This window comes from Triturus cristatus, chromosome 8 (genome assembly GCF_964204655.1).
Source record: "Triturus cristatus chromosome 8, aTriCri1.1, whole genome shotgun sequence".
Classification (NCBI taxonomy): domain Eukaryota; kingdom Metazoa; phylum Chordata; class Amphibia; order Caudata; family Salamandridae; genus Triturus; species Triturus cristatus.
Window position 1 is genome coordinate 1,418,510,605 of NC_140591.1, and position 20,521 is coordinate 1,418,531,125.

A 20,521-nucleotide genomic window follows, 5' to 3' on the forward strand; every position below is an offset into this window, starting at 1 on the left:
CTCACAAGGACGTGCACCGCCCCTCAGAGACGACATGAAGGAGGAAACAAGGAGTGAGAGGTAAGGGGGATTGGGCATGGGGTGTTGGTTACTTTTCTAGGGTTTAGGGTAGTGCAGTGGTGTTTGTGTAGTGTAGGGGGTCGTGCTGGTGGTAGTGTTTTAGGGTTTAGGGTAGTGCAGTGATGTTTGTGTAGTGTAGGGGGTCATGCTTGGGGTAGATTTAGGGTTTAGTGTAGTGCCGTGGTGTTTGTGTAGTGTAGGGAGCAGTGCTGGGGGTAGTGTTTTAGGGTTTAGGGCAGTGCAGTGGTGTTTGTGCAGTGTAGGGTGTCGTGCTGGGGATAGTGTTCTAGGGTTTAGGGTAGTGCAGTGGTGTTTGGGTAGTGCAGGGGGTCGTGCTTGGGGTACTGTTTTAGGGTTTAGGGTAGTGCAGTGGTGTTTGGGTAGTGTAGGGGGTCGTGCTGGGGGTAGTGTTTTAGGGTTTAGGGTAGTGCAGTGGTGTTTGGGTAGTGTAGGGGTCGTGCTGGGGGTAGATTTAGGGTTTAGGGTAGTGCAGTGGTGTTTGGGTAGTGTAGCGGGTCGTGCTGGGGGTAGATTTAGGGTTTAGGGTAGTGCACTGGTGTTTGGGTAGTGTAGGGAATCGTGCTCGGGGAGTGCTTTAGTGTTTAGGGTAGTGCAGTGGTGTTTGGATAGTGTAGGGGGTCGTGCTGGGGTAGTGTTTTAGGGTTTACAGTAGTGCAGTGGTGTTTGGGTAGTGTAGGGGGTACTGCTGGGGGTAGTGTTTTAGGGTTTACGGTAGTGCAGTGGTGTTTGGGTAGTGTAGGGGGTACTGCTGGGGGTAGTGTTTTAGGGTTTACGGTAGTGCAGTGGTGTTTGGGTAGTGTAGGGGTACTGCTGGAAGTAGTAATTTAGGGTTTAGGGTACTGCAGTGGTGTTTGGGTAGTGTAGGGGGTCATGCTGGGGGTAGTGTTCTAGGGTTTAGGGTAGTGCAGTGGTGTGTGTGTAGTGTAGGGGGTAGTGTTTTAGGGTTTAGGGTAGTGCAGTGGTGTTTGTGTAGTGTAGGGGGTCATGCTGGGAGTAGTGTTTTAGGGTTTAGGGTAGTGCGGCAGTGTTTGTGTAGTGTAGGGGGTCGTGTTTTAGGGTTTAGGGTAGTACAGTGCTGTTTGGGTAGTGTAGGGGGTCATGCTGGGGGTAGTGTTTTAGGGTCTATGGTAGTGCAGTGGTCTTTGGGTAGTGTACGGGGTCGTGCTGGGGGTAGAGTATTAGGGTTCAGGGTAGTGCAGTGGTGTTTGGGTAGAGTAGGGGGTCGTGCTGGGGTAGTGTTTTAGGGTTTAGGGTAGTGCAGTGGTGTTTGGGCAGTGTAGGGGGTCGTGCTGGGGGTAGTGTTTTAGGGTTTAGGACAGTGCAGTGGTGTTTGGGCAGTGTAGGGGTTGTGCTGGGGGTGGTGTTTTAGGGTTTAGGACAGTGCAGTAGTGGTCGGGTAGTGTAGGGGGTCGTGCTGGGGTGATGTTTTAGGGTTTAGGGCAGTGCAGTGGTGATCGGGCAGTGTAGGGGGTCGTGCTGGGGGTGGTGTTTTAGGGTTTAGGGCAGTACAGTGGTATTCAGGTAGTGTAGGGGGTCATGCTGGGGGTGGTGTTTTAGGGTTTAGGGCAGTGCAGTGGTCTTCGGGCAGTGTAGGGTGTCATGTTGGGGGTGGTGTTTCAGGGATTAGGGCAGTGCAGTGGTGTTCGGGCAGAATAGAGGGTCATGCAGGGGGTGGTGTTTCAGGGTTTAGGGCAGTGCAGTGGTGTTTAGGCAGTGTAGGCGTCGTGCAGGGGTTGGTGTTTCAGGGTTTAGGGCAGTGGTGTTCAGGAAGTGTAGGGGGTCATGCTGGGGGTGGTGTTTCAGGGTTTAGGGCTGTGCTGTGGTGTTCGGGCAGTGTAGGGGGTCGTGCTGGGGGTGGTGTTTCAGGGTTTAGGTCAATGCAGTGCTGTTCGGGCGGTGTAGGGGGTCTTGCTGGGGGGTGGTGTTTCTGGGTTTAGGGCAGTGCAGTGGTGTCCGGGCGGTGTAGGGGGTTGTTCTGGGGGTGGTGTTTCAGGGTTTAGGGCAGTGCAGTGGTGTTCAGGCGGTGTAGGGGGTCGTGCTGGGGTGGTGTTTCAGGGTTTAGGGCAGTGCAGTGGTGTTTGGGCGGTGTAGGGGGTTGGGCTGGGGGTGGTGTTTCAGGGTTTAGGGCAGTGCAGTGGTGTTCGGGCAGTGTAGGGGGTCGTGCTGGGGTGGTGTTTCAGGGTTTAGGGCAGTGCAGTGGTGTTTCGGCGGTGTAGGGGGTCATGCGGGAGATGGTGTTTCAGGGTTTAGGGCAGTGCAGTGGTGTTCGGGCAGTGTAGGGGGTCATGCGGAGGGTGGTGTTTCAGGGTTTAGGGAAGTGCAGTGGTGTTCGGGCACTGTAGGGGGTCGTGCGGGGTGGTGTTTCAGGGTTTAGGGCAGTGCAGTGGTGTTTGGGCAGTGTAGGGGGTCGTGCGGGGTGTGGTGTTTCAGGGTTTAAGGCAGTGCAGTGGTGTTTGGGCAGTGTAGGGGGTCGTGCGGGGTGGTGTTTCAGGGTTTAGGGCAGTGCAGTGGTGTTCGAGCAGTGTAGGGGTCATGCTGGGGGTGGTGTTTCAGGGTTTAGGGCAGCGCCGTGGTGTTCGGGCAGTGTAGAGAGTCATGCAGGGGGTGGTGTTTCAAGGTTTAGGGCAGTGCAGTGGTGTTCGGGCAGTGTAGGGGTAATGCTGGGGGTGGTGTTTCAGGGTTTAGGGCAGAGAAGTGGTGTTTGGGCAGTGTAGGGGGATGTGCTGGGGGTGGTGTTTCAGGGTTTAGGGCAGAGCAGTGGTGTTCGGGCAGTGTAGGGGGTCATGCTGGGGGTGGTGTTTCAGGGTTTAGGGCAGTGCAGTAGTGTTCGGGCAGTGTAGGGGGTCGTGCTGCGGGTGGTGTTTCAGGGTTTAGGGCAGTGCAGTGGTGTTCGGGCAGTGTAGGGGGTCGTGCAGGGGGTGGTGTTTCAGGGTTTAGTGCAGTGGTGTTCGGGTAGTGTAGGGGGTCTTGCTGGGGCTGGTGTTTCAGGGTTTAGGGCAGTGCAGTGGTGTTCGGGCAGTGTAGGGAGTCTTGCTGGGGGTGGTTTTTCAGGGTTTAGGGCAGTGGTGTTCGGGCAATGTAGGGGGTCTTGCTGGGGGTGATGTTTCAGCGTTATGGGCAGTGCAGTGGTGTTCAGGCAGTGTAGGGGGTCTTGCTGGGGGTGGTGTTTCAGGGTTTAGTGCAGTGCAGTGGTGTTCGAGCAGTGTAGGGGGTGTTTCAGGGTTTAGGACAGTACAGTGGTGTTCGGGCAGTGTAGGGGGTCGTGCTGGGGGTGGGGTTTCAGCATTTAGGGCAGTGGTCAGGCAGTGTAGGGGTTCTTGCTGGGGGTAGTGTTACAGGGTTTAGGGCAGTGGTGTTCAGGCAGTGTAGGGGGTCGTGCTGGGGGTGGGGTTTCAGCATTTAGGGCAGTGGTCAGGCAGTGTAGGGGGTCATGCTGGGGCTGGTGTTCCAGGGTTTTGGGCAGAGCAGTGGTGTTTGGGCAGTGTAGGGGGTCTTTCTGGGCATGGTGTTTCAGGGTTTAGGGCAGTGGTGTTCGGCAAATGTAGGGGGTCTTGCTGGGGCTGGTGTTTCAGGGTTTAGGGCAGTGCAGTGGTGTTCGGGCAGTGTATGGGGTCTTGCTGGGGGTGGTGTTTCAGGGTTTAGTGCAGTGCAGTGATGTTCGAGCAGTGTAGGGGGGTGTTTCAGGGTTTAGGGCAGTGCAGTGGTGTTCTGGTAGTGTAGGGGGTTGTGCTGGGGGTGGGGTTTCAGGTTTCAGGGTTTAGGGCAGTGCAGTGGTGTTCGGGCAGTGTAGGTGGTCGTGCTGGGGCTGGTGTTTCGGTGTTTACGGCAGTGGTGTTTGGGCAGTGTAGGGGTTCTTGCTGGGGGTGGTGGTTCAGGGTTTAGGGCAGTGGTGTTCGGGCAGTGTAGGGGATCTTGCTGGGGGGTGGTGTTTCAGGGTTTAGGGCAGTGCAATGGTGTTCGGGCAGTGTAGGGGGTCTTGCTGGGGGGTGGTGTTTCTGGGTTTAGGGCAGTGCAGTGGTGTTCGGGCAGTGTAGGGGGTCTTGCTTGGGGTGTGGTGTTTCAGGGTTTAGGGCAGTGCAGTGGTGTTCGGGCAGTGTAGGGGGTTGTGTGGGGGTGGTGTTTCAGGGTTTAGGGCAGTGCAGTGGTGTTCGGGCAGTGTAGGGGGTCATGCGGGGGTGGGTTTCAGGGTTTAGGGCAGTGCAGTGGTGTTCGGGCAGTTTAGGGGGTCATGCGGGGATGGTGTTTCAAGGTTTAGGGCAGTGCAGTGGTGTACGGGCAGTGTAGGGGGTCGTGCTGGGTGTTTGTGTTTCAGGGTTTAGGGCAGTGCAGTGGTGTTCGGGCAGTGTTGGGGCTCGTGCGGGGGGGGGGGTGTTTCAGGGTTTAAGGCAGTGCAGTGGTGTTCGGGCAGTGTAGGGGGTCGTGCGGATGCTGGTGTTTCTGGGTTTAGGGCAGTACAGTGGTGTTCGGACAGTGTAGAGGGTCGTGCTGGGGGTAGTGTTTTAGGGTTTTGGGCAGAGCTGTGGTGTTCGGGCAGTGTAGGGGTCGTGCTGGTGTTAATGTTTTAGGGTTTTTGGGCAGAGCACTGGTGTTCGGGCAGTGTAGGGGGTCATGCTGGGGGTGGTGTTTTAGGGTTTAGGGCAGAGCAGTGGTGTTCGGGCAGAGTAGGGGGTCGTGCTGGGGGTGGTGTTTCAGGGTTTAGTGCAGTGGTTTTCGGGCAGTGTAGGGGGTCGTGCTGGGGCTGGTGTTTCAGGGTTTAGGGCAGTGTAGTGGTGTTCGGGCAGTGTAGGGGGTCGTGTTGGGGCTGGTGTTTCAGGGTTTAGGGTAGTCCAGTGGTGTTCGGGCAGTGTAGGGGTCGTGCTGGGGCTGGTGTTTCAGGGTTTAGGACAGTGGTGTTTAGGCAGTGTAGGGGGTCTTGCTGGGGGTGATATTTCAGGGTTTAGGGCAGTGCAGTGGTGTTCGGGCGGTGTAGGGGGTCTTGCTGGGGGTAGTGTTTCAGGGTTTAGGGCAGTGCAGTGGTCTTCGGGCAGTGTAGGAGGTCGTGCTGGGGGTGGTGTTTAAGGGTTTAGGGCAGTGCAGTGGTGTTCGGGCAGTGTAGGGGGTCATGCTGGGGGTGGTGTTTCAGGGTTTAGGGCAGTGCAGTGGTGTTCGTGCAGTATAGGGGGTCTTGCTGGTTTAGTGTTTTAGGGTTTAGGGCAGTGCAGTCGTGTTTGTGTAGTGGGCAGCGCATGCGCTGCGTCGCTAGGCAAGACCTAAAAAGTATTGCACCAAGGTGGCTGCCAACACGTCCTGGATTGAAGTGTTTGCAGCCAATTAGAGCCAAGCTTGTGCTTGTGTAGTTAGGTCAGGCAGGTATTCCAATTAAGTTAAGGGGTTTGGGTTGCATGGTGGTGGATTTCTTGGCCTGCCCAGCCCTGGCGAGTGTGACTAACAACCACATAAATTAAGTTTATCACCAAAGGAATATCAATGAAACAAATATGCAATCTTAGGGCCACATATTCTTCACTATGTATGCTCATCTGCCTTTGTGCTGTGTCATAAAAATCATGTTACTTGGCCAGTTCCGGCCTGCCAAGATCTCAATCTTCAGGAGAGAAGACAGGTGCCCTGTCCCTTCCAGTCTCAGCCATTCATAGAACAAGCATCACAGGTGAGCAGCAGCTCTACAGGAAGTAAGATATGATAGGCGGTGGCTAGGGAAGCAAACTTTTTTGGCTGCATTTTCCACAATTCATACATGAAAGAATTCCATTGACAGATGTTGCACAGAGGACAGACATATTTCAATAGCAGACGAGTATGTCTTCCACCATGATGCATCCACCATCGGAAACATTCAACGTCTAAATGGTTAATGCCTGGCATCAGGAAGACAGAAAGGGCCAGATGTACGACAATTTTTTGCAGCTGCAAACAGTAAATCGGCCCTATTAACCTATTACTGACTCACAAAATAGGGTTTGCAACCTGTTATTAAGAAGGGGCATGCCAAGGGCGTCCCTTCCTAATGGAGAGTCGCACTTCAATGTACGATTGTTTTGCAACCGCAATTACGGTCACAAAACACTTGCGGTTTACCACCTACTTCAAGTAGGTGGTAAGCCACTTGCAAACGGAAAGGGGTGCCCAGGGGATCCTTTCTCCTTTGTGACTGGCATTGAAAATATTTTTTAAGAACAGGCAGTGGTCCCACGGATCACTGCCTACTCTTAAAAAATGAAACAATAACGTTTCATTTTTCTTTTTTAAATGTATCCCGTTTTCATTTAAGGAAAAGGGGCTGCATTTAAAAAAAAAACTGCTTTTTTTAAAAAGCAGTCACAGACATGACATAGTGGTCTGCTGACCCCAGCAGGCCACCATCACTGGAAGTGCTAGCCATCCTAATGGGGTGCAAATTGCACCTGCCTCATGAATATTAATGAGGCAGGCAATTTGCGACCCCATTAAGAATCACAAACAATGTCTGAGACACTTGTATATTTCTGTTTGCGAGTCGCAAATTGCGAGTCGTAAAACGATGCAAAGTGCGACTCACAAATTGGTAGAGTCGTACATCTGGTGCAAAATCCAGCATCAAGGCAGACAGGATATCCGGTATTGACAGCACCTGCAATCATTCGCAGTGGCATGTCTACCAGCGGCAAAAGATCTGCCAGCCATGATACATCGCATTAGCCACACTTACAGAGACTGATGGCAATAATGAATCCAGCATGATGAATCGTGGACAACAGCACCATGGATGACAGATTCTTCGGTCAATGAATATCATTGTACATCTTACAGACTACCCCATCACTGAGCAATCTGTGGACCATTGGCTGGCATTTTCACCATCTGCCGTGGTTACTTTGCCAACGATAGAGGACCTCAACAGAAGTTGCATATTTTGAAATGCACAAAATGAAGCATTACGAAACTTGTAGCATATTGAACATTTTGTATAAGTGAACAAGATTGATAGTTTTATTGGCACGTGACTTTGTTTTCAAATTCGTAAATATACTAGTTAAAAGTACTCTACTGGAAATGTTAGTCTGGTATGTCATGAGTACAACTAATCACATCCGTTCTATGAGGAACACATTGTGAAGTAAATTCACATCTAACTCATCAAGCTTTTGAATCATCATATTATGCCAAGACACACATGCCATAGTAGTTACCCTCCATTGTCAAGTAATTTTGCAAACACTACATGCACATTACACTAGATGGCAGTGTGTGCATCATAGGTTTAGCACAGCATACAATGTTGTACTCTCAAGGTGTTCTCACATTCAAAATTATTTTAATTGTAAGGTGAGATTTATTTGAAGATCACCTACAATCACCACAGATACAATAAACAAGAATCAATTAATGTACTGTGCTGCCCCTGCCCATTACAGATGCTGAAAATAAGGCTTTACTGCATCTGTGTACAAATGCACAATAGTTGTAAAGAGAGCATTTTTTGCAGATAGGCGATTAGAAATAGGATTGCCGTTAACATTTTAGCAACACATTTCAATCAAAGGACAGATATTAAAATCCTTGTGAAAATGAAACAACATTAGCATACAATTGCTGTTATATTGGGTCTAAAGCATGTCTTACAGAGTTAGGGACTGACTCAATTTGGAACTGTTTGCCTATTATTTTACTATATGGTACACAAATGGTGGCCACTTTTATTGTACTGCCAGTGTCAGTTTTCTGCCTTAGTCCGACCCTGGCACAGAGGTGGAATATAGTGCGAGAATCGCATCTGTAAACTCCTCATAGTCACATCTGAGAGGGTCGTCCATCCAATTGTTTGGGCACCACAAAATGAAAGGTGGGCTGTAATCAGAGCCCAGGTGGAAAGAATGGTGACAAACATCACCTGAAAAGGCCTACAGGGGCCAGGAGCTTGATATCAGAAAATAATCATAAAACTAAATGTTAGATGAAATGGAAATCCCAAATGCTTGTTGGAATGAACTGTACATAAAGGCAATTGCCATCAGCCTGATGCATAGGTATTGTAATACACAAAAGGAAAAAATCAACAGCTGGAGGTCGCTAATTCTCAATACTGGGGCTAGGGCTGGCCTTTCTGGCAATAGGACAATGGCACATGGTCTGGCCCAAAAGGCCAGTATGAGCTATGTTTGTAGGTCAATATGGGTGGCTTTGTGGCCACAGTGGCCTGGTGCCCTGCCTTGAAATGAACAACTTTACCCCAGGGGTCTTTTGGTGTTAAGCAACCTTAACCCCAGTAAAGATGCATTAAAAGGTAATCAGTTTTTGCACAGTACTACTTCAGTACTACTTACTCATTGTGTTGTTGAATGTACCACTAGCCTGAAATTGCTCCCCAAATTGTGCCCCTTAGGCAGATAACTCTGCAGCAAAAAGTCGTGAATTGTGATACTTGAGGCCCCATTAGAATGACGGGCGGATCGCCTCCGCCGGGCCGGCGGCAGCCGCCGCCGGCCCGGCGGGGACGATCCGTCCGTCATCCATGCAGCAAAGACCCCCCGCCATATTGCGATGGCTGGGGGGTCCGTGGCAGACAGAAAGACCGTCCGCTGCTTTTCCGCCCTGTCGACTTGAGGGTTCAATATGGTGGCGGTGTCTGTTAGACACCGCCAGCCATATTACAATGTTGGCGGGAACCTGCCTTTCCGTGGCGGCATTGCCACCACAGAAAGGCATGCGGAGTCTGCTTGCGGGGGACCGTTGCGGGCCCCCAGGGACTCTGGGGGGTGGGGGGTGCACATGGGGAGTACCTATGGTACCCCCCTGCCTTTCAATGAACAACGTGGCAGGCACCGCACGGTGCCTTTCACGCTGTGCATTGAAACGCACAACCTGCCTTTGTGGCATTGCGGCAGGCGGTGCTCTCTGCACCGCCCGCCGCAATGTTGCAGATGTGCCATGCGCCCGTCAGTGTGGCGGGTGCATCCTAATCGGGAGTGTGGGACCGCCACACCCTCAGCGGGCGGTCCCATTTCCCGAGGGTATGTCCGCCCGCCATACTAATGGGGCCCTTGGTCTGATTTTTACTCCCGTCTGAGCCTTGGATTTTTGATTAATAAAACTGCAAATTGGGTAAGTAAAACGAATGTGTCAGAACTGAGTGTTTCCTCCCACTCCATACCTGAACAGTCCCAAAAAAAACTTAGGCGGCCATTTGGGATTTGGCAGTGCAAGCGAATCCTTCTAAATCCATTCCACCACAACCATGATTTCCACACCTCATTAACAGATGAGGTAAGTGCATGGATTCTGAAGGCTTCGGTTGGCTTCTCTGTTGGAAATCCTTAGCCAAGGGCATATGTGCCACAGCGCTACCACCCACTGATGCTGCCACCCACTGAATGTCAGACGTTCTGCCATATTTAGGGGGTTCTGTTTTCTTTCCTCGATCTCAAGCAGGAAAAGCAGAAATGTCCCTGACATGCAGAAAGAAACTCCCTTAACCCAGGAGATGTATCTTATTTCTCAGAAACAAACACATGCTTTGAAAGTTTGATTCTGGAAAACAAAAGCAATGCTGAGGAGACGGCTGTGACAGTCATGGCAGCCAGACAACGATTGTTCATTGAAAGTGCTTTTGCTGTGTCAGCGGGTGGACTTACGTCAAAATGATCTGCCAACCCAGAAGAGACCCCTTCATTTACCAGGATGGATATTTACTGGGTGCACTGCAGCTAATGGAAACAGAGCCCCACAAATTTGATTGCCTGCAGCATAACTTTAGATTCTCTTGCCAAATTAGCATTTTGGCTGCTGTGGAATTCTGAGGAAGTGAATTCCAGATGTGAACAAGCATAGGTTTTCACCCAGAGGGTGGATCAGCTAAATCATCATGAAACAGCTAAGCAAAATAAACCAAACATCTCCCCTAAACCTACCAGAATTAGAGAGGCCTAAGCTACAACAGCAGACTAAATACACCAGTACTGGTCTGACCGACAAAGAGTTCCCTCATCCTAAAGCCATACCAGAAGCAACAGAACAGTTGCAGCCGACATGGCTTACGGGTGGGTGGGGGGGGCGGTCGAGGGGTCATGTGGGGTGGGGACAGGCGAGTGGTCACGACGGAAGGGGAATTGCGCGGAGAGTTTGAATAATATATATTTTTTAAACCTTGCCTTTCCTGTGTCCAGCTTCTTCACTGCTGGGTTTGCTCCTGCTCTCCTGCCTCCACAGGAGCAGGAAGCAGGCAGCAACCCCTCCCTTAAGCCAATCACAATGCTGCAATGGCAGCTTTGGTATTGGTTGGGACGCTGACCACACAGGTGCATGCAGCCTACATGGAGAAATGGGAGAGTGTGCATGACTGGTTTGATCGGCCCCAGAGAGCCGACCAAACAAACAGGGCCCTCAGCATTGGGCGAGCCACTCATACCCTGCTCTCGAGCAGACATGCCCACCCGCCCGCCCCCAACCAAACCCTTCTGCTTTCTCGCAGTGCGAGAAGCAGAACTGCCTCACAAAATAAGGAATCGCAAAATTTGCGATTTCTTATTTTGCGATTGCATTTAAGGAATCGCAAATTGCGTTTCCATAAATGCAATGTAAGAAACACAGAAAAAGTGCAATTTGGCCTTAACGAATCGCAAATTACCACCAACTTCAAGTTGGTGGTAATTTGCGATTTCTCAGAAAAATTCCCTTTTTTGCATTTTTCAAAGTGCCATGTGACGCACATACATGCCCTTAGGGCGTGTATATGTGCCACATGTGCACACATGCACATTTCAGGGGTGCAACAGGGTGTCCTTTTGACACCCTGGCACCCTTGAAATTACATTCTTCCCATTCATTCCTATGGGCCTCTAGGCCCATAGGAATGAACGGGGAGGTATTCCTTAATTGCGAATCGCAATTCGCAATTCCCAATTAAGGAATATGTAGGAGTCGCACAATTATTTGCAAATCCTACATGCATAGCGTTTTGCGACTCTCACATAGCGATTCGCAAAAAAATCGCTATTTGAGAATCGCAAAAGAACATTGTGATACATATGGCCCAATGTCTCCTAATCCTCTCCGTCGAAAATGGCTAATACTTTTTATCCTAACTGTCTCTGGGCTGATGCTTGGAGTTAACTGTGAATAGTTATTTCATAAAGACTGCGTAAAAGTGCAGCGTGTGTGATCAACTACTGCGCTGTGATGCTACTAAAGTTGCAATTCAATGTACTTGCGTTGTTGCTTATTTTAGCAATTAAAATATTTATTTAAAAAAACAACAATGGACCGCAGCAAACCCCTTTTCGGTCCTTTCATAGGAGACCAAAATGCATGGTTATATCACTTATTTTGTAGCAATGTCTTATGACCGTCACCGGATGCCACTTCGCTGCGCTTTTAAGTTGTGCATTTCACCTGTTTTCACTTGATCTGCAGTGTTAACTTCTGAGGCAGCTAGAGCTGTAGGGCCCGAGGTAATCCGACCGAGTCAAAAATGCTGAACCACATCTGGGGGACTAGCTAGGAATACAAGCAGCGTCTTTATGAACACAGGAGCCCCCTCATTGCGTGGGCTTTTGGAGAGAGCCATGGTGTGCTGGCCTTGGAATACTAAGATCTTATATGGAGTTTTCATTTTAGTCTGTTGCATTTTGGGAGTTGTAGTGGTGGCTCACAACCATTGAAACACATCAGTTGGAGGTACTGTTACCATGGGTTTAAAGGGAAAGCCCAGCAGTGGGCCATGGTTTCATCTGGTGTAACTTTCTTATAGTAATGCCATCCTTGTTTTTTTTAATTTTAAGTTGTAATTTTGTCCAATTCCAGAGGAGATTTTGCAATCGTTGCTTTGCCCCCACTTCCACGAAAGCTGGCTTCTAATTTCGGCTTTTTTTATTTCACCAAATGTTTAATTCTCGACAAATTATTTAACCCGCAAGCACTTTGTATTGATAATGAGAGAAGAAAGGTGCTAACTAGCTTTCTCCTTTTGACTATCTCTCTCCTCACTTCTACCTAATGACACCCTTGGATAAGTTTTGTATCCTCAGCACCTTGTGGCTGAGATGCTCAGGGTACAATAAAATGTTCTCTATAAAGTGCTCCATCGCCCTTTGGAGCTAGTTTGGCACTACATAGAGTTAGTAAACACACGATTCAGCCAACTAATGCCCCTCTCTGACATCTGTTTCGCTGCGTTCCTTATCTAGGAACCAGCTGTGCTTCTTTTTGTGTTCAAAATAGTTCACTAAATTTTTAGTATGCAAAGACAATAAAAAAAATAGTACAATAAAAGTACCTATAAGACATATATGAGGATTATCCATATCAATAAAGTTTGACAGGTACAATATAATTAGGGCTCCCGGTTTTATGGTATTTATTTTTTTGCCATTTCCGTCTGTATTTATCCATATTTATTTTTTGGGCTTTTTTTCTGTATTTATCCGTATTTATTTTTGCCACAAGCAAAAGGCGACGCTACAGCTAGTATTTTTCCACATTTATTTACATTGACAAGGCACACCTGCGCCCGGTTGTTATTGGTCAACACAATACATTCAGAAAACTCGTGTGATTAATTATCTTCCTGGAGAGAGATCAGTGTTTTGTATAGTTAAGGTTTTGACTTAGGTGAAGTTAGTGCAGAGGGTTAATGTGCCTGCTGCAAAGAACGTGTACCAAATAGATTACAGAGTGCGTATGATGTACACGGATCAGCCGGTTACTGCTTTCAAAAGAGACATCCTTTTGTTACTTAGTCCTAATATAGGATAGTGAGCTATTAACTTTCATCCCAGAACTACATACACACTGCAAAGTATACATTATTAGAACATTGATTAATGTCGCAAAAAGGGTTAATTTGGCTAGAAATCGATTCTTATTATTAAAACTCCCAACTATGCTGTTTCTTTTTCGACTCTGAGTTTGTGCTTCTCCACACCAAGCACTCTTAAACTATACTGCCTACCAGTATGGGTGACATGTGACTCCTACACTTCCAGTCCTTTGGCTTAAGTAACATTTCCTATACACTGATTTACACTCGTATGATTGATTGTCGCACAGGGCGCCACCAGCACTAAAGCCGGCCCTGGCAGCGACGGTTCGCTTTGTTGCTTGGATCCATAAAGCAGCAATTACGTTGTCATGTTCTATGCTGCAGCCTAGTTTTGCTCATTTTTTGTGGGAGATGACCTGGAATTTTCACAAAACAATCTAAAACTCTGTGTAACGATAGCAACTGTCCGCTGAGACACACACCCACCATACATGCCAACCCTCCCGATTCAGGCGGGAGACTACCGATTTCAAGGCTAGTCTCCCGCCTCCCGATTCCTGCAAGCAAAAACCCGATTCCTCGGGGTTTCAGCAGACAGGGCTTGGCATTGGGTAACGTGCTAATTCTAACAGCAATAGTCAGAGTGGCAATGCGGGGGCTCTAGAAGGGGTGAAAAACCAACAAAGCATCTAACAAGCGAATGGTCCCATTCTCCCGATTTTTTTTTAAAGAATCTCCCACTTTGCTCTTCTGAAATGTTGGCATGTATGCACCCACACCAACAAATAACACTACCCGCTGGGGCAAGACTACCCGCAAAAAAACTATTCCGCCGTCGTCGCGATACACTTACCTGGCGCGTAGGAATGGCGGCGGGCTGGCGCAGAGCAGATGCAGCAAATGCTGATGGTGGCACGCCCACACAGTGACGCTTACATCAGGCCAGGATTGGCTGGAGTGGTCAGTCGTCACTGCAAGATCCTGAGCCCATAGGCCCCCACGAGTGCACCAAAAGGACCCTGATTGGAAGATGGGAAGGGACTGGAAGGAATTTCCAGGAAGCAGGGGGCGTGGCAAAGAAACGGCACGGCAGCGCGGCAACATTTACTCGTATTTTACCGTTTATAAATATAAATACAGACAAAGGAAATATCGATTTCTGTCTGTATTTATATGTATAAATCCGTAAATACGGAAAACCGGGAGCCCTAAATATAATATAATGTTACAGAAAATTAAAAATGGAGGGAGAAGAAGCAATTATACATATGTTATCAATAATCATAAATAGAACTACTAATAAATAGAAAATATGCATGAATATCAATAAAAGACTTAACATATGAAAATACATTCTAAGAAGATAAATATTTATCAATAGGTTTCCAGAATAAATTAAAAGAATTACAATTATGAATAATACCATTTAAGGATAAGTGAGCTCCTCTTCTAGTGAAAATAACCCATGACCACCAAATATGAACAGATAATAATGAAACGTCTTTCCAACATGAGGTAATAGATTTTAAAGCTGCTGATAATAAAAAATTAAAAAGCTTACATTCTAAGTCAGGTTAATTTATAAGAAAGAATAACAGATATACAAATGATCAAGTTATATGATAAATCATCATGAATAATAAGTATTTTCTTTATAACTTCGCAAACTTCAGTCCAAATTTTCAAAATAGAAGGACAATAAAAAAGCATATGTCTTAATTAACCAGTATGTAAATGACAATGCCAACAGTTTGAAGTCGGGAGAAGTTTAGCTTTAAACAATTTCAATGGAGACCATAAACAAATATATAAAATATACGAGTTTGTTTGATAAAGTGAAACAGGTAACCATCCTGAAATACCATTAAGCCAAATAGTTTTCCAGTTTTCATAAGATAAAGATAAAGAAAGCTCATTATTCCAAAATGTCATAAGCGTATTAATATTGTCACCTTTAAATGCAATCATTTTTTTATACAATATTGAAACTGTATGAGGCAAGGTAGAAAGGGTTTGGATATAGATTGATAAATCTGATTTATCATTAGAAGGAATAAAATTGGGAAAATAATCTAAAATAGAATTGCATAGAAGTTCTTATTTGAGTAAATGAGAGGAAGGTAAATTAAATCTCTCTTTTAGAACATCAAAAGAGATAAAAGCATTGTTACAACAAATATCTTTACGGTAGAAAATACCAGCTTTAATCCATGAATGCCAATATCTAACATTTTTAGTAAGTTTTATACTAGAGTTATACCATAAAGACATATCTTCAGTAATGGATATAGGCGATTGAAAAATTAAATCAAAATCAAATAATATAAATGTAGTGGATTTCAAAATAACAGATTTGTTGAATAATGGTAATTTATTGGACATAGTTAATAACGAAGGTAGGGGGAACAGATCTATTAAACTTTTTTCAATAGAAAGCCATGCAGGAAGATTAATCAAATGAGAATGATTACACCAAAGATAACTTTGCTTTAATATAAAACCTTTGTGATAACAAAAAAAATCTGGTATACCAAAACCTCCATTACATTTAGACAATTTTTAATTTTTGGTAACAAATACGAGGTGCCTTATTGTTCCAAAGAAATTTAGTAAAAAGCCAATTGATATCTTTATAAAACTCCATAGGAGGTATCATAGCTAAGGAGTAAAACATTTTGGGAGCTATAGTAATTTTAATTGATTCTAATTTCCCCCACCATGAAAGATGAAGAGAAGGTCATTTGGATATTTTATCCTTAATGTAATTTAAAATAGATTCACTATTTAATGATATAGTAGTTTTTATAGAGGTTGAAAACAAAATTCCTAAGTATTTAAGTTTCTCTCTTTGCCAAATGAAATCTTTCATGTGCGACATATCTGGGTTGCAATGAATATAAATAGGAAAGAATTCCGTTTTATTAGTGTCTAACTCAGGGGTACTCACAAACTTTCTCTCGGGGGCCAAATTTACAGTGTGGTTTGTGGCCGAGGGCCGCACTGGTGGGGGCGGGGTCAGTGGTGGAGGGGGCGGGGCTAGAGCAACAAAAAAAACTGACCATGAGGTTGAACACAGACCCCTGCAGCGGACGCATTCGTCCACTGAGCCGCCAGACCCAGCATACACACACACATATGTATACAGTTCATTGGGGATTTGTCCATCAGAAGAACCGCACTTGAACACAAGCTGCTTTTCCCCACAAGCTTTTATTAGGTATGGTTCATCGCGCTTGCCTGTAATTATTCACACCTGACTGAGCCCGACATGTTTCGATGACTCTCTTCCTCAGAGGCTCACACAGTCAGTAGTATGCGAATGAAAGTTTCCCGAGTCCTTGTTTGGCAGTATATCGTACGCAACGTGCTGTCTCATATAGAGCAGCCCATTTGGTCATACGACATACTGCCAAACAGGGACTCTCTCTCTTCCGGTCTCACTCGCTCTCTCCCGGTCTCCCTCTCTCTCTCTGTCTCCCTCTGTCTGTGTCCCTTTGTCTCCCTCCCTCTCTATCTCCCTCCCTATCTCCCCCTCTCTCTGTCTCCCCCTCTCTCTGTCTCCCCCTCTCTCTGTCTCCCCCTCCCTCTTCCTCCCTCTGTCTCCCTCCCTCTTCCTCCCTCTGTCTCCCTCCCTTTGTCTCCCTCTGTCTCCCTCCCTTTGTCTCCCTCTGTCTCCCTCCCTTTGTCTCCCTCTCTCTCTCCCTCTCTCTCTCCCTGTCTCCCTCTCTCTCTCCCTGTCTCCCTCTCTCTCCCTGTCTCCCTCGCTCTCTCCCTGTCTCCCTCTCTCTCTCTCCCTCCCTGTCTCCCTCTCTCTCTCCCTGTCTCCCTCTTTCTGTCTCCCTCTGTGTCCCTCTGTCTCCCTCCCCCTCTGTTTCCCTCCCTCTCCCCCTCCCTCTCGGTCTCTCTCTCTCTCTCTCCCTCCCTCTCGCTGTCTCCCTCCCTCTCTCTCCCTCTGTTCCCTCTCTCTGTCTCCCCCCCTCTGTCTCGCTCCCTGTCTCCCTCCCTCCCTCTCCCTCTGTCTTCTACATCTCTCTGCCGCTCTCTGTCTGAGAACTCATTGTCCTTGTGACGAAAATTAAACATGCACCCATTCTAAAACCCGCCAAGTTCTACAGGCCATGCTGACCTGTAAGTGGTAACTGGTTGAAGATTAGATTCTGTGTGCTGATTTTTGGCGTCATCGGTGATCTTTGGCAGTTGCCAGCCCACAAATACAAGCCCCCTGAATATGGGCCAAACGTACGTTAAAAATATTTTACTGTCATTTATTTTTGGAAAATGGAAAACAAGCACAGTCCAGCAACATCAGTGGACAATTAAACTATGCGTCATTTCTCATGTTTATTCACATCTTTGCTTGGAGCAGTATGTGGCAAGAAGGAATATCTATTTACAATCATTTAACCACATGTGTGGCAGCTCGGGATGAGACAGCTTCCCGGGCCACAGCCGCACCCGAGCACTTCACAGGTCTTTAAAAGACCATTAGCATGTTAATGAGGCCTCGCTGTTTCACCCCTTCTAAGAGGCCCTGCAGCGCCACTCTGCCTATTGCTTAAAGATTCAGCCCCCCCCTCCCCCGAAATCAGCTCCACTCTGCCTATAGCTTAAAGATTCAAGCCCCCCCGCCCCCCCCGCCGAAATTTGGCTCTAGTTACGCCTCTGCTTGCGAGGCACTGGTTTTGCGCATGCCTCTTTCATCCCTTACCCAGTGAATGCGGCCCCCGAGGATTAACAACAGGCGGAATTGCAGTTGATTGCCAACTGTCTGTTGTTTTACACGAGGGCCGCATGGAAAGGGCTGGCGGGCCGCAACTGGCCCGCGGGCCGTACTTTGAGTACCGCTGGTCTAATTTATAACCAGAAAGTAAGGAATACGATGAAATAATCTCAAATAAAGGAGGAAGTGAGGAAATAGGATTACTTATAAATAACAATACATCAACTGCATATGCTAACGTTTTTACATTAACCTCTTTAATTGTAATACCAGTAATATCATTACATTTCCTAATTGAAAAAAGCAAAGGCTCAATTACAAGACGGAATAGGAGTGGGGAAAGGGGGCAGCCTTGTCTGGTACCTCTGAAAAGAGAAAATTGATTAGAAGTTTGGCCATTAATAAATGAACGAGCTGTAGGACTAGAAAAAAGAGCAGATATCATCCGAATAAATATGTCACCAAAATTTAATGCAAATAGAGTACGAAATAAAAACTGCCAATGGACTTTATCAAAGGTTTTTTCAGCATCTAATGCTAAAACCCCTATTGGTAAAGATAATTTGGACCCTTGCTCTATAACACATAATAATGTTCTAGTGTTATTGACAGAATATCTATTTCTAATAATTCCGGATTGATCTGGATGAATGATAGAATCTAATACAGAGGTTAACCTAGTTGCAAGTATTTTAGCATAGAGCTTACAATCTTGATTCAATAAGGAAATATGACGGTAACTTGAAACCAGTGTAGGGTCTTTATTAGGTTTAGATAATAGAACAATTAACGCTTCAGTAAAAGAACCTGAAACAGTCCCTGAAGAGCTAAAAAAGGTAAATAAGTTAAATGAATGAGGGATAAATTGTATTTGAAATTCTTTGTAAAATTATGCTGGAATGCCATCTGGTCCAGGAGATTTTTTTTGTTTAAGAGATTTAATAGCTAACCAAATTTCATCTTCAGTAAATGAACAGATCCAATTTATTTTAAGTTAAAGGTAATCCGCATGTAGATAAAAAGGAATCAATTAGAGAAGAATCATCAAAATTAGGTGTATTATATAAAGTAGTGTAAAAATGTAATAATGCATTAACAATATCATTTTGCGAAATGGCAATTTTCCCATTGGGACCATGAATCAAATTTATTTGGGATTAATCTTTTTTAATACGTCGATAATTAGCTAGAAGCCTTCCGGATCTATTAGCATTAAAACTAAATTTGGCTTTAGATTTGGAAAGTTGAATATCAGCTCTTCTGCTAAGAATAGAATTAAATTCATATCTAAGGTTTTGTAATTTTAACCTATATTGGGGATCATTAGAGGTAATAAATAGCCTTTCAAATTTTGCAATTTGTCTTTCCAATTCTTTAACTCTTAGGTTAAAAATGTTGGTTTCAGGTGCCATGAGAGAAATAGAGGCACCTCTAATATAAGCTTTAAAAGCGTTCCATCTATTCACCATGGATGTAGAACCTTCTGGATTAAGATAAAAATAATCTTGAATAGCATCCAATATTTTCAATTTATTTTGTTCATTAAGAACAACATCAGTATTCATTCTCCATATGGATTGTGATTTAAAATTTGAGATAAGTTGTAAAACAAAAGAAATTAAAGCGTGATCTGATATGTCAATATTACCAATGGTAGGAGTAATTGCAGAATTAATTAATTGTCTAGAAATTAGTAAATAATCAAGTCTCGAATGTGAATTATGCGGATGAGAGAAAAAGGTAAACATTGTTTCCATAGGGAAATGCAATCGCCAAATATCAATTCATTTTGTAGTTTTAAGGAAAGATTTGAAAGTAAAAAAAGCTTTTGAAGGTCGAAATTAAGTGAAAAATTTTCTATCCAATAAAGGATCAGATATAAGGTTAAAGTCTCCTCCTATTATAAGAGGAATATTACCTACCTTGAGAACTTCTGTAGTTAAATTAGACCAAAACATAGGATCATCAGCAGTTGGACCATAAATATTAATCAAAAACATAACTGAATCAAAGATTTTAATTTTAACTATGACAAATCTACCTTCTCAATCTGATGATTTACTTAAGATTTGACAATGCAATTGTTTGGAAAAAAGAATAGCAACACCATTTTTCCGACCTTTAGCAGGAGAAGAGACAATAGTATCAACCCTTTTTTTCATATAGTCTAGTATTTTATCTTCAATATGTGTTTCCTAAATAAAACAAATATCTGCCTTGCAACTTCTTAAATAGTCCAAAATCTTTGTACGCTTTACTGGATGTCTTAAACCCTTGACATTTAAAGAAGTTATTTTAATATTATGAGCATTAGCCATAATAGAAAAGATAGGAAAAGAAAATATTTAAGAAGAGGAAAAAAGATTGAAGAAAAGTATAGAAAATAGTAGTTCTAAAACCGTATGATAGGAAAAGAAGGGAAAAGAAAAAAACAAAACAAACATAAAAAAGACAGCCACAAATAAACATTAATAACAGATCTGAAACGCACACGCACTTTACAAGCATGAGAGACCCGTTGGAGCCCAGCGTGAAAAGGACTGTAACATTAGTCAGAAATACATATTAAAACAGTATTCAAGTAGCAGAATCACGCGTATCCATAGAATGCTGTGAATGTTGATCTAGGAACATTTTTAAATCTTCTGGCCGTTGGAAGGACTTAGATAAATTATCTTTCCAGATTCGCATAGTTGAAGGATCAAATAGGCCATATTTGAATCCAAGACTTCTCAATTGAGGACGCATGTCAGTAAATTCTTTACGAATCCGAACAGTATCCTTGGCAAAGTCTTGGTTAATAAAGATTTTATTGCCATTAACCATTAAGGATGGAATTTCGCGTGCTGCTTTCCTGATCAAGACCAAATGGTGATGATGTAGGACCTTAAAAATCATTTGTCTCGGTTTAGTGTGATGAGGATTGCGATGGGATGGAATCCTATGCGCCTTACCAATTTCAAATTTCTCTGAAAATGTAATAT